Raw genomic sequence first — 15,526 nt, forward strand, 5'->3', positions numbered from 1 at the left:
AAAGAATAGTAATCATTTTGGGGTCATCAATTTTTATAGAAACTGTAATATTCTTATTAAAATGAGCCATATTTATTTAGATAAGTCATATGCATTGATCAATTTAGCTTTATTAGACTGAACTTCAGAAAGAGTTTTCCAGGTCAGTCCCCTCAGCCTCCGCAGCTGCTGCCCCTCTGCCAGCGCTCCGGCGCCACTTGGGCCGGAGGTCTCCGCGGCAGGGAGCGAGGCGGCGGGCGGCCGGGCAGGCGGCTGACGGGGGCGGCCTGCGGTCCTGCGAGCTCGGAGGCGGCGGCTCCATAGGGTCTGCGTGAGGTGTCTGGCGCTCCGAGGCATTCCCGCAGCTGCACAGAGGACCCGTCTCCCGTGGACTGGGAGTTCCTGGAGAGCCACCTCTGAACAGCTGGCAATAACTTCCTAAGTCCCATCTTCATTTTCCTTTGTGTTGCGTTTCGGAACATCCAGAAACCATGAACATGAACAACGTTAGTAATGAAGAGTTTGACTGCCATTTCCTCGATGAGGGCTTTACTGCCAAGGACATCCTGGACCAGAAAATTAATGAAGTCTCTTCTTCAGATGACAAGGATGCCTTCTACGTTGCGGACCTGGGAGACATTCTAAAGAAACATCTGCGGTGGCTAAAAGCTCTTCCTCGGGTCACCCCCTTTTATGCAGTCAAATGCAATGACAGCAGGACCATAGTGAAGACCCTGGCTGCCATCGGGACGGGGTTTGACTGCGCCAGCAAGACTGAAATACAGTTGGTGCAGAGTCTTGGGGTGCCTCCAGAGAGGATCATCTATGCAAACCCTTGTAAACAAGTGTCTCAGATTAAATACGCTGCCAATAATGGAGTCCAGATGATGACTTTCGATAGCGAAGTCGAGCTGATGAAAGCTGCCAGGGCACATCAAAGGCAAAGCTGGTGTTGCACATTGCCACCGATGACTCCAAAGCAGTCTGTCGTCTCAGTGTTAAATTTGGTGCCACACTCAAGACCAGCAGGCTTCTTTTGGAGCGGGCCAAGGAGCTAAACATCGATGTCATCGGTGTCAGCTTTCACGTGGGCAGTGGCTGTACTGACCCTGAGACCTTTGTGCAGGCCATCTCTGATGCCCGCTGTGTCTTTGACATGGGGGCTGAGGTTGGTTTCAACATGTACCTGCTGGACATTGGCGGTGGCTTTCCTGGATCTGAGGATGCAAAGCTTAAATTTGAGGAGATCACCAGTGTAATCAACCCAGCCCTGGACAAGTATTTTCCATCAGACTCGGGAGTGACAGTCATAGCTGAGCCGGGCAGATACTATGTTGCATCAGCTTTCACGCTTGCGGTTAATATCATTGCCAAAAAGCTGGTCTTGAAGGAACAAACGGGCTCTGACTATGAGGAGGAGTCGAGCGAGAAGACCTTCATGTATTACGTGAACGACGGAGTGTACGGGTCATTTAACTGCATCCTCTACGATCATGCGCACGTGAAGCCCCTGCTGCAGAAGAGGCCCAAACCAGATGAGAAGTACTACTCATCCAGCATCTGGGGACCGACCTGTGACGGCCTCGATAGCATCGTGGAGCTCTGCGGCTGCCCGAGATGCACGTGGGGGACTGGATGCTCTTTGAAAACATGGGTGCTTATACCGTGGCTGCTGCTTCTACTTTCAATGGGTTCCAGAGGCCGACGATCTACTATGTGATGTCAGGGCCGACATGGCAACTGATGCAGCAAATCCAGAACAGCGACTTCCCACCCGAGGCGGAGGAGGACGCCGGACGCCGGCGCCCTGCCTGTGTCCTGTATCTGGGAGAGCGGGATGGAGCTCCTCCCAGCAGCCTGCGCGTCAGCCCGCTTGAACGTGTAGACACCATTCCTGTAGCTGTTACGCGAGTGTAGCTTGACTTAAGGGATTTGGGGGGGACCACTTAACTTAATGATTGCTAGTTTGGAATGTCTTTGTAAGTGGGGGTGGCACAGATGGAACAAGGTGGAAGGCCTAGGCGACGGGGTCACACTTACGTGTTCCTATGGAAACTATTTGAATATTTGTTTTATATGGATTTTTATTCAATTCTCAAACATGCTACCGCAGAGCGCCCCTCAGCTGCCAGGCAAGCATTTGTAGCTTGTGTGTTGGCAGAACCAGCCCGAGGCTTAGTGTTGTGACCTGTTTTAACAATAAAGTACCTTGGAAATTAAAAAAAAAAAAAAAGAAAAAAAAAGAAAGAGTTTTCCATCTTTTTAAATTATTACTGAAAATTTCCAGGAATACTGTAGATATTCTCTAAAAATAGTGGCTCTACAGAAATATTTTATCTACACTATAGCTTGCTATTAAAATCTTCCACAAATCCAAAAGTAATTCCTCAGGAATAACTACCAAATACTTTCAATTTCCTTTATGGGGTTCATAGAATCACTGTGGAATATAAAGGCTATATCCTGAATGTTTTCACTTCCCCACAATATTTAAATCTTAAAGATGTTCTGCTTAAGAAAAAAAGTTAATATCTTTTCAAAATATTTTGAAATGAACCAAAAACACAAAGACAGCTGCTTACATGTCATAAAAATGCACATAAACCTGAGCTATGTAAATAACATCCAAAATTGCCACCTCCTCTCACCATCTGTGAGTTCTTTTGCAGTAGGGAACCAAGAAAAGAGTATTAACTTAAAGTATTAATTCTTGCTTTGTTTATACCTAATAAGTGTTTTTAAAGGAATATAGAAAAATAAAGTTAAAAGGGAAGGTATACAAAGTAGCTTTAAGCATTCAAAACAAGTTTTCATCAACTGGTCATGGAGGGTATCACATAGCATATATGCTGATTTTTCTTTTTCTTTTCTTTTTTTTTTTTTTATTAAATCTTTATTGTTCAGATTACATTTGTTCCTCTTTTTCCCCCCCCATAACTCCCCTCCTCCCAGTTCCCGCCCCACCCTCCGCCCTCACTCCCCACCCACTGTCCTCATCCATAGGTGCACGATTTTTGTCCAGTCTCTTCCCGAATCTCCCATTCCCCTTTCCCCCCCAAGAATAGTCAGTCCATTCCCTTTCTATGTCCCTGATTCATTATAATCACCAGTTCATTCTGTACATCAGATTATTTATTCACTTGATTCTTAGATTCACTTGTTGATAGATGCATGTTTGTTGTTCACAATTTGTATCTTTACCTTTTTCTTCTTCCTCTTCTTAAAGGATACCTTTCAGCATTTCGTATAATACTGGTTTAGTGGTGATGAACTCCTTTAGCTTTTCCTTATCTGTGAAGCTCTTTATCTGACCTTCAATTCTGAATGATAGCTTTGCTGGATAAAGTAATCTTGGTTGTAGGTTCTTGGTATTCAGCACTTTGAATAGTTCTTGCCATTCCCTTCTGGCCTGCAAAGTTTCTGTTGAGAAATCAGCTGACAGTCGTATGGGTATTCCCTTGTAGGTAATTGAGTCTCTTTCTCTTGCTGCTTTTAAGATTCTCTCTCTGTCTTTCGCTCTTGGCATTTTAATTATGATGTGTCTTGGTGTGGTCCTCTTTGGATTCCTTTTGTTTGGGGTTCTCTGCGCTTCTTGGACCTGTAAGTCCATTTCTTTCACCAGGTGGGGGAAGTTTTCTGCCATTATTTCTTCAAATAGGTTTTCAATATCTTGCTGTCTCTCATCTTCTGGCACCCCTATTATTCTGATGTTTATACGCATGAAGCTGTCCCAGATGCTCCTTACACTATCTTCGTATTTTGGATTCTTTTTTCCTTTTGCTTTTCCGGTTGGGTGTTTTTTGCTTCTTCGCATTTCAAATCTTTGACTTGATTCTTGCGCTCCTCTGGTCTGCTATTGGGTGTCTGTATAATATTCTTTATTTCAGTCAGTGTATGCTTAATTTCTAGTTGGTTCTTTATCATAGCATCGAGGGTCTCATTAGTTTTCGTGAGTCTCTCATCAAGTTTATTGGCTGCTTCTAGCACATTATTGCAAGCCCTCAAAATTGCGTTTTTTAGCTCCATATCCTCCATTTCTGTCATGTTTTTTTGTCTCCGCATCTTTTATGCTTTCTTGGTGCACCTCCTTGTGGTCTTTGTGCGCAGTCTTGTTCTAGTTAAGCCTTGATTGTTGTAGTTAATACTAGAGGAATTTGACCACCAGGCCGACTGGCTGTGAGAATCAGCTGTGTGGAAAACTTCTGTCCTCTGGGGAGGTGCTAATCTAGCCTTTGCCTGAGGCAATCCAGCAAATGGCTCTGTGCAGGGCTTGGGCAGGGCGGGTCGCACGGGCTCAACAGGGCGGGCGGAGGGAGCAGTTATGGCTGCTCTCAGTCCCGTTCCCAGAGGCTCTGCTTCTCAGAACCCCAGCAATGGCTGCAAATCTCGGAGAGAAGGCTGCCCTCACGTTTCAACTGATGCCAGACAATCCCGCTTCTCCCGTTTGAGTCTGAGTCCCTAGAGACTTGCCCGGATCTGGAGCTCAGAGTCTGAGACTCCCTCCTGATTGAAAATGACAACCACGCACTCAGCCACCAGCCCGCTTTTCGCGCGCACCTCCGCACCTTTAAATTTTCCACACTGCGCCTCTTCTGAGCCTCGGTATGCTGTTGTCTTTCCTTCTAGTTGAAGAGTCTGTCCTCGGCCAGCCTTCCTGTGGTTCTGGGTGATGTCTGTTCCATCTTTTAGTTGTATTTTTGAAGTGGTTGTTTGCGGCAGCAATCCCAGGTGTTTACCTATGCCGCCATCTTTCTGAATCTGATTTTTCTTTATATATAAAGCATACATTCATAAAAATATGCTTTATGAAACAATTTTATACCCAGCCTATATATCTTTTGATATCTATTATATAACTGAAAGTACATCTTAAAGGTCTGTTTAGAAAATAAGCAAAATATTAATTCTCCCTTTTTGTAACAAGTTGGCACAGTTATGTAGTCCATCCCCTCACAGGTCAACTTATACTGTGGAAGTTGGAAAAATACTATTGCAACTGAGATTTTCCAATGACTTGTTGCCTCTGAAAAGACAGATAGCTTCTTGATAATTAAATATTATTGCTTGTTTAGTTAAACAGTTGCAAAATGTCCATGGAATGGATTATATATGGCCCCACCTCAGAAAAGAAGGTAAGTTGGCAGATGTTATCCTTGATGACAATATTAAGATTTTGACACCTATTATATTAGATCCTGTTAATTTCAAGCAAATAGATTAACCATATTGCCTCTTAGCACTTGCATTTTAAATTCCTGTTTAATTTAACAAGTAAAAATAATAGAAGGGAGAGAATTAGACAAGTAGAATTAATAAACAAGACAAATCATTTTTTCCATTAACATGAGAAAAATTATATCAGAGAGGAATCATGGAGAAATGAAGAAAATGTCCCAATAGATATGCTAAACTATAATTTGGAGGTCAGAGTTTAATAAGTGCAAATTGATTTGGTAGCATATCAATAAATTCTTGATTCATACTTTATAATGAACTAGAGGCCTGGTGCACAAATTTGTGCACAGGTGGGATCCCTTGGCCTAGCCAGCAGTTGGGGCCCATTGGGGCCATCTCACTCAGTCCTGATTGGGGCCAGCCAGCAGGGGGAGGACTGCAGGAGGTTGGTCGGCCTCAGGAGGTTGGCTGTGGGAGCACACTAACTACCAGGGGGCAGCTCCTGCTTTGAGTGTCTGACCCCAGGTTGTCAGTGTGCATCATAGTGCATCAGGTCATTCAGTCACTTAGGCTTTTATATATAGATACTTCCCCATGTGTAATGCATTTATTGGTAATGTAATAACTGTAGCATAAAAATTTACTGCTAGTAAATTTAGAAAATTAATTTAAAAAATAATTGGGCAAAAAGAAACATTGGGACAAATTTCTATTATGTGATACATTTGGATGAACATGTTTGATTCATATAAATTACTTTCTGACACAGAATTGGTCAATACACAATACATACTATTCCCCATTTTGTACCAACAACTGATATTACCAGTCAATTATAATCCTATCCTTCACTTTAATCAAACATGCTTTCTTAATCTTTTTCAATACAAAAATCTAGGTAGTCATTACCAGTAATTTGATGCCTGCATATAAGGTGAAAACTACTTGTCATCCTTATAGTAAATACTTTGTTTTATTTAATTTTTTAAAGAGTGAATTCATATTAAATGACCTGACCAGATTGTCTGTATAGAATCCTATATAATAAAAGCCTAATGTGCTAAGTGCCCAGTCGTCCGGTCATCTGTTCAACCAATCAAAGCATAATATGCTAATGATATGTTAAGGCCACTCAATGTCTCACTATGATGTGCACTGACCACCAGGGAGCAGACAGTCGACCAGTCAACCAGTCGCTATGATGTGCACTGACCACCATGGGGAAGACTGTCTGACAAATAGGTTAGCTTGCTGCTGGGGTCAGGCTATCAGGACTGAGCGAGATGGGCCAGACATGCCCTGGAGCCCTCCTGCAGTCCCTTCCCAGATGGCCAACATCCCGTGTCCCTCCCCGGCCCTGATCATTCACCGGTGGGGTCCCTCGGCCTGGCTTGCACACTCTCACAATCTGGGATCCCTTGGGGGATTTCAGAGAGCCAGTTTTGGCCCAATCCTGCTCAAAGCAGGAGCTTCCCCCTGGTGGTCAGTGCACTCCCACAGGGAGATCGCCTCTCAGCTAGAAGCCAGGCTCACAGCTGGCAAGCGCAGTGGTGGTGGTGGGAGCCTCTCCTACCTCCGCGTCAGCATGGGGATCGGGCCTAAGCCATCAGTCGGACATTCCCCAAGGGTTCCTGGACTGTGAGAGGGTGCAGGCCAGGCTGAGTGATCCACCCCTAACCCCAAGTGCATGAATTTTGTGCACCGGGCCTCTAGTTAGAAAATAATGGAGTGACATGTATTTGAATGTGTATAGCTCCTGGACTGTTTGCATTATTTCCTATTGGGTTATTCACATGTATATTTGAACATAGAAAACAACTTTCATTCTATTAAACTTCACTAAGCTTCAGTAAGTTTCTGTCATAGGCAAGTTGTTCCTGGAAACTGGCTCTCAAACAGATTGACATAAGGCAAAATATTGGCTCTATCTATGTTATTATTCAAGCATCAAGATAAATCTGTCAAAGAGTGAGTAAGTTGGGCAAGAAGTGTTGTGAGTGTAGAGCATAACAGGAAACCTTTAATGTCAGCCCTGTTGGTATTAATCATAGGACGATTTGGAAATGTTGTTTCTTATTTTTCTTCATTTTATGTTTTTCTTGGTGAAGCATATAGATCATATGAAATGCCTTTCTCTGTGTCTCTCTCTCCCTCCCTCTCTCTTTCCTTCCTTCTCTCCTTTTCTCTCTGCAATTCTACTGAAAGTGGGTATTCTCTTAAGTGAAATAAAATACCTAATACCTAGAAAAAGATTAATAAGTAAAAAAGTATTCTCTAAAATATTAAGCTTTTTGATATCCAAAATTATCTTATGCAACAGGTTTTAGACAATATCACAAATAATGCATGGGAAAAAATACTATGTTGTCTCATTTGACAAGATTTCTTTCTTTGTTAAAGTTGAGTGCACTGTCTAAAAGCAAGGTGACTATGTTACCTCCTGGTTAGGTAACTTGTCTTTATCACCCATGAAGAACCTTATTTCAGTTCCCTTATCTAACACCAGGCTCAGATGTTTCTAAATGGTCATTCATTCATTCATTCATTTTTAAATCTTTATTGTTGAAGGTATTATATATCCCCCCCTTTTTCCCCATTGATCAACCAATGAACTTCTAAATGGTTCTTTTACTTCAAGTCAACTCTTTTATTTCTAATCTCTCTGGTCCTGAAAAAACTTTGTAGGTTTTGCTTGTGGCAGTGAGCATGTATTTGAAATATCTTTTGTAAGCATAGTGTACTATAAAAAATTTATTTTATAGCATATCAAGACATTGTTTTCTTGCTACTTTATCAAATTAACACTATTCACCCAAATATCTACCTCAAATGTTTGTTTATCCTTACACTTTCACCCCGGACATTAACATTCAATTGCTATTGGCCTATTTGTAATATAAATAATTAAATATTGTATATTTATTTAATCAATGAGTTTTATTTACTTCTGTCCTATACAGTTTTATCCATGCTAACATTTTTTTAAATCTTAGGTTAATGAGCAATTAAGAGACAGATTTTTAATTTTTGTGTAGTTTCCTTTATACAATAATTAAAAGAACATCATGCTTAATTAGGTACACAAATGACCTTCCTCATAATAATAATGGAAGTTAGATACCAGGTTAAGTATGACAAATTTCATAAGTATTTATCTTAATGGATTTTAAGTGCCTATGTGCACATGCATATGTAGCTATTATGTGGGAATCTGTGAAATGGTGTTGCTGTGTTAGTGGCATCAGGAAAGAATTACTCCAAGTACCCAAATAATTTACCTTTTTTCCTAAGAATTGCCTTGTAAACTATTGATGTTAGTATTTTAATTGATGGCATTATTTGTTGGTAAATTGGTGTTTCAACTTAAGTCTCTAGAACTGTGAGCTTTGATGGGAATCTTTCTCTATTTGTTCAGTGCTTAGCACCTTGATGAGCACAAAGTAGCACTCAAAAAATATTTGTTGAATAAATAAACTCAATATCAGCTTTATTTAATTTATTTTAGGATAAAATATATGACATTTATTAATATATAATTAACCTCACAGATAATTTTATAACACTTTTTAAATATAGTATGACTTAATTGAATAATTCTTTTAATAAATATTTGTCAAATTCCTGGTATTCCCAAAGCTCCCTACTGGTCATAGGGAGAGTTGGCAGTAAAATAAACAGATGCTAAATCAAGGTATAAACAAAATGTGCTCTTAGAAAAGTAAACTGTTAATGCTGATTAAAATTATTATTTATTATATATTTTTTATTCTGCATATTTACACAATTTCAACCATTATATATTCAGAATTACAATCATCATTTAGAAATCATAAACATTTTTAGACTCAAGGCTAAGGCTTTATATTTGTTTTTCTTCTCAAAATTCTAATACATTATATGCTCCAGCTTCCCTAATTTCCTAAATAAATAGCAAGTCATATATATAAAGATAGAGAGTGAACGTTTTATCTCTTCTCCCTTCTTGTCCAGGGATTAGTGGGTAGTGGCAAACATTAGCTCTTTCTGTATCAATGTTATTATAGTTAGCTAGTTATTGAAAGGAAAAGAGCAAAGGAAGAATCAGACATTGTTGAGCATATTCAACTGCGAAGCATTGGCCTGTTTGTTTCACCAGAAGGGCAATGTGCTGGACTATAGAGAACTGTCAGTCTAACCTGGGAAAATGATCATTGGCTATAGGGGTGAAGCCAATGCAAGCAGGTGAAATCTTGGGAGGTTAATTGGTTATTTTGAAAAAGTTTCTGGCCGTAGCTGGTTTGGCTCAGTGGATAGAGCGGCGGCCTGCGGACTCAAGGGTCCCAGGTTTGATTCCGGTCAAGGGCATGTACCTGGGTTGCGGGCACATCCCCAGTAGGGAGCGTGCAAGAGGCAGCTGAATCGATGTTTCTCTCTCATCGATGTTTCTAACTCGCTGTCCCTCTCCCTCTCCCTTCCTCTCTGTAAAAAATCATTAAAATATATATATATTTTAAAAAAGTTTCTGGCCATAACTCAGGAGACAAAGTTTGCTCTCTTTCTTGCTCAGTGACCCACAAAGTCACTTGCTCGTGACCTTTTCTGCCTGGGAAGAGGCAACCATGCAGGCCTATTGGCCACCTTGGACCCTTGACAGACCACCCAGGCACCAAAGAACTATGAAACAGAAACTCTGGGGGTTGCTCTTTGCCTTTGCCTTGCTGAAGACACAGTTGGACTTTTTCCATTGCAGGACAGAGAGATGGGACATTGGGGAACCAGGAGGGTAACTCTTTTGCTATTACATCACAAATAAACCACCTTGCCACATCACATCACAATGTCCCTTGTGTGGATCTTTGAAATGCTTTCTTGTCATCCCATGGAAGAGCCTGTTTCCACTGACAACATTAATACAGCAAAAAAATTAATACTATGGAAAACCATTTAAGTTAATTAAATGGTTTCTATTTTTATTTTTTACTTTATTGATTTGAGAGAGAGGAAGGGATAGAAACATCAATGTGTTGCTCCACATATTTATGAACTCATTGATTGAATTTTTTTCTTTTCTATTTTTTTTAAAAACCTTTATTGTTGAAAGCATTACATATGTCCTCTTTTCCCCCCATTGACCTCTCCCATCCTGCCCTGGCCCCACACCCCAAGCCTATTGTCTGTGTCCTTGGGTTATACAAATACACATGAGTTGACTTGGTAATCTCTTCCCCTGCCCCCGCCCCCTTTGCCAATCTTACCCTGCCTTCCCTCTGAGGTTTGACAGTCTGTTCAATGCTTCTATGTCTCTGAGTCTATTTTCATAAGTTTATGTTGTTTATTAGATTCCACATATGAGATCATGTGATAATTATCTTTCTCTCACTGGCTTATTTTGTTTATCATAATGCTCTCCAGGTCTATCCATGCTGTTGCAAATGGTAAGAGTTCTTTCTTTTTTATAGCTGTGTAGTATTCCATTGTATAAATGTACCACTGTTTTTTAATCCACTCATCTGTTGATGGGAACTTGGGCTGTTTCCAAATCTTAGCTATTGTAAATTGCGGTGCTATGAACATAGGGATGCATATATCATTTCTGATTATTTTTTCTGATTTCTTAAGATATATTCATAGAAGTGGGATCACTAGGTCAAATGGTAGTTCCATTTTTAATTTTTTGAGGAAACTCCATACTGTTTTCCACAGTGGCTGCACCAGTCTGCATTCTCACCAGCAGTGCACTAGGGTTTCCTTTTCTCCACATCCTCACCAGCACTTGTCATTTGTTGATTTGTTGATGATAGCCACTCCGACAGGTGTGAGGTGGTACCTCGGTGTCATTTGATTTGCATCTCTTGGATGATTAGTGACTTAGCATTTTTTCATATACCTTTTGGCCTTCTGTATGTCCACTTTGGAGAACTGATTCTTATATGTGCCCTGACCAGGGATCAAACCCACAACTTTGGGGTATCTGTGAAAGGAATTTTAGAGACAGGACATGCAGTTTTGGGGAGTAAGGGGGGTCCGTGGGAGAGGAATGCATAAGTGGGGTCTTGGAAACACTAAAATGCTTATCTTACTTTTACAGAGGATCGAGAAAAGTCACAAGATACCAGGAAGAAGGAAACATATTTTCACAGAGGATAGAGGAATGTTGCAAGACAAGGGGGAGAGAAATAGGGGGGCACCTCGTGGGCTTTGGACTTTGAAACTGATACTATGTAGCAGAGTGACCAATGAGGAAAACACAGGGATCCTAAACTAAAGAAGGATCCAATTAGAAAGGATCAAGTTCAGACAAAGAACTACAGCCTTTGATTGATTTTTCCCATTTTAGAGAGAGAAAGAGCAGACTTTTCCATTTGGGAACCCCTTCCTAGGGGGTTTCTCTTTGGGGACTCCTCCCCAGGGAAAGTTTGTATATATGCTTTCAGTAAACTTCTACATTTCTACTAAAGAATCTTTTAGTCCGTGAGTTTATTCTTTAAGCTTTGTGAGGCAAGAACACACAAGTGGGAGATTCTGCTCACTTCAAACCCCATATATCATATCAAACTCCAAGTATCATATGGACAATGCTCTAACCAATTCAGCTACCCATCCAGGGCTCAGAAACTTTTTTTTTTTTAGGGGGGGGGGAAGGCTATACAGAGAACCAAAATACAATAAACTACTAGATGAGCTGAAATTCTCAAGAGAAAAACACCCTCCCTGGTGGCCTGAGATTGCCAAATATTTTATTTCTTGAAGGCATTTACAAATTCAAGACATTGGCTGAGTTTGGGGCTTCCCATAGACAAGGGACTAAAACATGATAAGGTGAAACCAGTGAAGCTTTTAATGCCCACAGGCCTTCAATGCCAAATTTGAATTAAGAATATCTACACATACAAAGTGGGTTTCTCACACAGGCCATTTGCTGAGTAATGGGGAAGTGTGTATTTGAGGAGTCCTGGCCTTCAAAGCCTAAGTAAAATATTTGCCTGTGAGGTGATGCAGAGAAGACTATGTTTCACTAGTTGGAAGGACCTACAATTGTCCCAAATACTCACTTTTAGTTAATCTGAAATCAGAAATAGCCTGAGTCAAGCTAAAGCTGAAAACTAACTCCAACTCAGCTTAATTCCTGTTTAAATTGAAATGATCAGTTCCTCATTGATTGAAAGAAAATGTAATTAACTTCAATCTCCACAGCTCTTTTATAAATATGGATTAAAACATATGAAAAGCAGCAGGAAAAAATAACCAAAAACTAAGAAAAAGGACAAGTGATACAAGCAAACTGATAAATGACCTGGATATTAAAGTTAGCTAAGAGAACTTTAAAGTAATTATTATAAATATATTAAAGAAAGTAGAGCTATGATAGCTGAAATTAATAGAGATAGAGAATATCAATAGACTACTAGAATCTATTAAAATAATCAAATACACATTCTGCTCTTCACAAATGCATCATCTGAAATTAAAAATTTGGAATACTATACATAACAGAATATATGATTAGTGCACTTAAAGGCAAGTCAAAAGAAAATATTCCCAATAAGTCAAAATGTTAAAAAAAAATAGAAAGAACAAAACAGAGCACAAAAGACATGTGAAAAAGAATCCAAGAGAAGACTTTATCAGCAATCTATAATAATAAAAGGGTAATATGCTAATTAGGGCAGACATCTTACAGACACCCATCCAGATAAAGCCATAGCGACTGTGAGGCCTGGGGCTCAGGCAGCTGTGGGCTCAGGCAGCCTTGAGCCCTGGCAGCTGCAAGGTCCGGGGCTCAGGCCTCGCAGCCACCATGGCCAGCAATGGCAGCAGCAACAGGGTGATGGGGGCGGCGCCTTCCCCTGATCAGCCCGGTCGCCTCCCCCATAGGATGGTCATACTGTGGCTTAGGTCTGCTCTCTGGGGGTAGCAGGCCTAAGCTGTCAGAAGGACATCCCCTGAGGGCTCCCAGACTGTGAGAGGGGGCAGGCCAAGCTGAGGGACCCCCCCCCCCACTGCACGAATTTTTGTGCTGCAAACCTCTAGTTAGATATAATTAGTGAAATTTTTTATTTTATAAAATCTGCATCGAAAAATGAGCAATGCTTACCAAGAGCAAAACAACAATAAAAAATCCCCAATGTTTGAAGAGACTTGACAAAGAAAGAAATCATGTGATTGGTGAAATTTAAAAGATTACTGGCTTCAAGAATAAATAAATAAACAACTGCTCTGATCCATAGTAAAAATACAAGCACCATTTGTTTCCCCTGCCCTCTGTCCAATGGACAAGAGGTCTAAACAGACCCTTTATAATAGAAGATACAGGAATGACCAATACAAAGTGAAAACAAGTATTCAATAGCATTAGTTATCAAGAAAATGCAAAGTAAAACTAAAATACCTGCTGTAATGCTTAAACTTTTAAAATGTTTTATTATACCAAGCATTGAAGAGAATGTAAAGCACCAAAAACTGTCATATACAGTGGTACAATTTCTTTGAAAAAATATTTTGCAATTTTTTTCCATATAGATTTTATTTTATTTTTTAGCTAGAGACCCGGTGCACGGATTCGTGCACCAGTGGGGTTCCTCAGCCTGCCCTGTGCCCTCTTGCAATCTAAGAGCTTTCAGGGAATGTTGGAGAGCCAGTTTCAGCCTGATCCCCACAGGCCAGGCTGAGGCACTCCACTGGTGCAGGATTGGGGCCAAGAAGGGACCATGAAAAAGCTCCAGGGTGTGTCTGGCCCATCTTGCCCAGTCCTGATTGGCAGGACCCCAGGAGCAAGCTAAGCTACTGGTCCAAGCATCTGCCCCCTGGTGGTCAGTGCGCATCATAGCAACTGGTCAAATGGTTGAATGACTGGTCAGATACTTAGCATATTAGGCTTTTATTATATAGGATTAAATTTGTTGCAGTGACATAGGTTATAAAGTCCATGTGGCTGCAAATGGCAGTATTTAATCATATGTCTGAGCAGTATTCCATTGTATACATGTATCGCATCTTTAGCCAGTCCTCTATTGAAGGACATTTTGGTTGTTTTCATGTCTTGGCCACCGTGAATAATGCTACAGTGAACATAGGAGAGCATATATCTTTGCAAAGAAATGTTTTCAAAATTTGGAGTAGACACCCAGAGAGTGGGTTGCTTGGTCATATGGTAAATTTATTATTAATTTTTTGAAAAACCTCCATACTGTTTCCATAGTGGCTATACCAGTTTACATTCCCACCAGCAGTGGATGAGGGTTCCTAGCAATTTTTTAAAAAGTTATTCAATTTTCCCACTCTTAGGTTTTTATCTGAGAGCAATTAAAACACAGGCCACAAAACCTTGTACAAAAGTATTTATAGCAGTTTTATTCATAGCTATAAAGTAAAAATTAACCAGGTGTCCATCTGGAATAGAATGAAATGACAAATTGTGGCTTATTTACACAATACAATGTTACTTTGCAACAAAAGTGAATTAAACTATTGAGGTAGGCAACGATATGGATGTCTCAGAAATGTTCTGCCAAATAAGTTAGACACAAAACAGACATACTGTATGATTTTATTTTTATGCAGTTTTAGAATAAACATAACTCTGTAGTACTAGAAATCAAATAAGTAGCTGTTTGGGGGAAGAAATCTCTGGGAAGAAATTTATAGGAATTTTTGGGGGTATGAAAATTCTTTTTATTTAAATATATTTTTATTGATTTCAGAGAGGAAAAGAGAGAGAGAGAGAGAGAGAGAGAGAGAGATAGAAACATCAATGATGATAATCATTGATTGGCTGCCTCCTGCAAGCCCCAAACTGGGGATCAAGCCCACAACCCAGGCATGTGCTCTTGACTGGAATCGAACTCAGGACACTTCAGTCTGCAGGCTGATGCTCTATCCAATGAGCCAAACCAGCTAGGACATGAAAATTCTTTATCTCTTGATAAGAATATGGAAAATACAGATGTATTTATTTATCAAAATTGAATATACTTAAAATCTGTATATTTCACTCTCTATAATATATATATACTAGAGGCCCGGTGCACAAAAATTTGTGCACTCGGGGGGGAAGGGGGGTCCCTCAGCCCGGCCTGTGCCCTCTCGCAGTCTGGGACCCCTCAGGAGATAATGACCTGCTGGCTTAGGCCTGCTCCTGGGTGGCAGAGGGCAGGCCCAATCCTTAGGTGCAGCCCCTGGTGGGGCTCAGAGCAGGGCTGATTGGGGAGTTGGGGCGCCGCCCCCTGTCATGCACAGAGCAGGGCGGATTGGGAGGTTGCGATGCCACCCTCAGTCATGCTCAGGATAGGGCTGATTGGGGGGTTGGGGCCCCCCCCCCTTTCACACTCAAGGCAGGGTCAATGGGGAGGTTGCAGCCCCCCCCCCTTTGATGCACAGAGCAGGGCCAATCAGG

At 40.9% G+C, this 15,526-nt stretch overlaps 1 pseudogene; it reads left to right on the plus strand.

Moving 5' to 3' along the window:
• The first annotated feature begins 362 nt into the window (after positions 1 to 362).
• LOC102437459 lies at positions 363 to 2,121 on the plus strand (annotated as a pseudogene).
• Positions 2,122 to 15,526: the final 13,405 nt, after the last annotated feature.

The sequence above is a fragment of the Myotis lucifugus genome, unplaced genomic scaffold (assembly GCF_000147115.1).
Source record: "Myotis lucifugus unplaced genomic scaffold, Myoluc2.0 scaffold_13, whole genome shotgun sequence".
Taxonomy (NCBI): Eukaryota; Metazoa; Chordata; class Mammalia; order Chiroptera; family Vespertilionidae; genus Myotis; species Myotis lucifugus.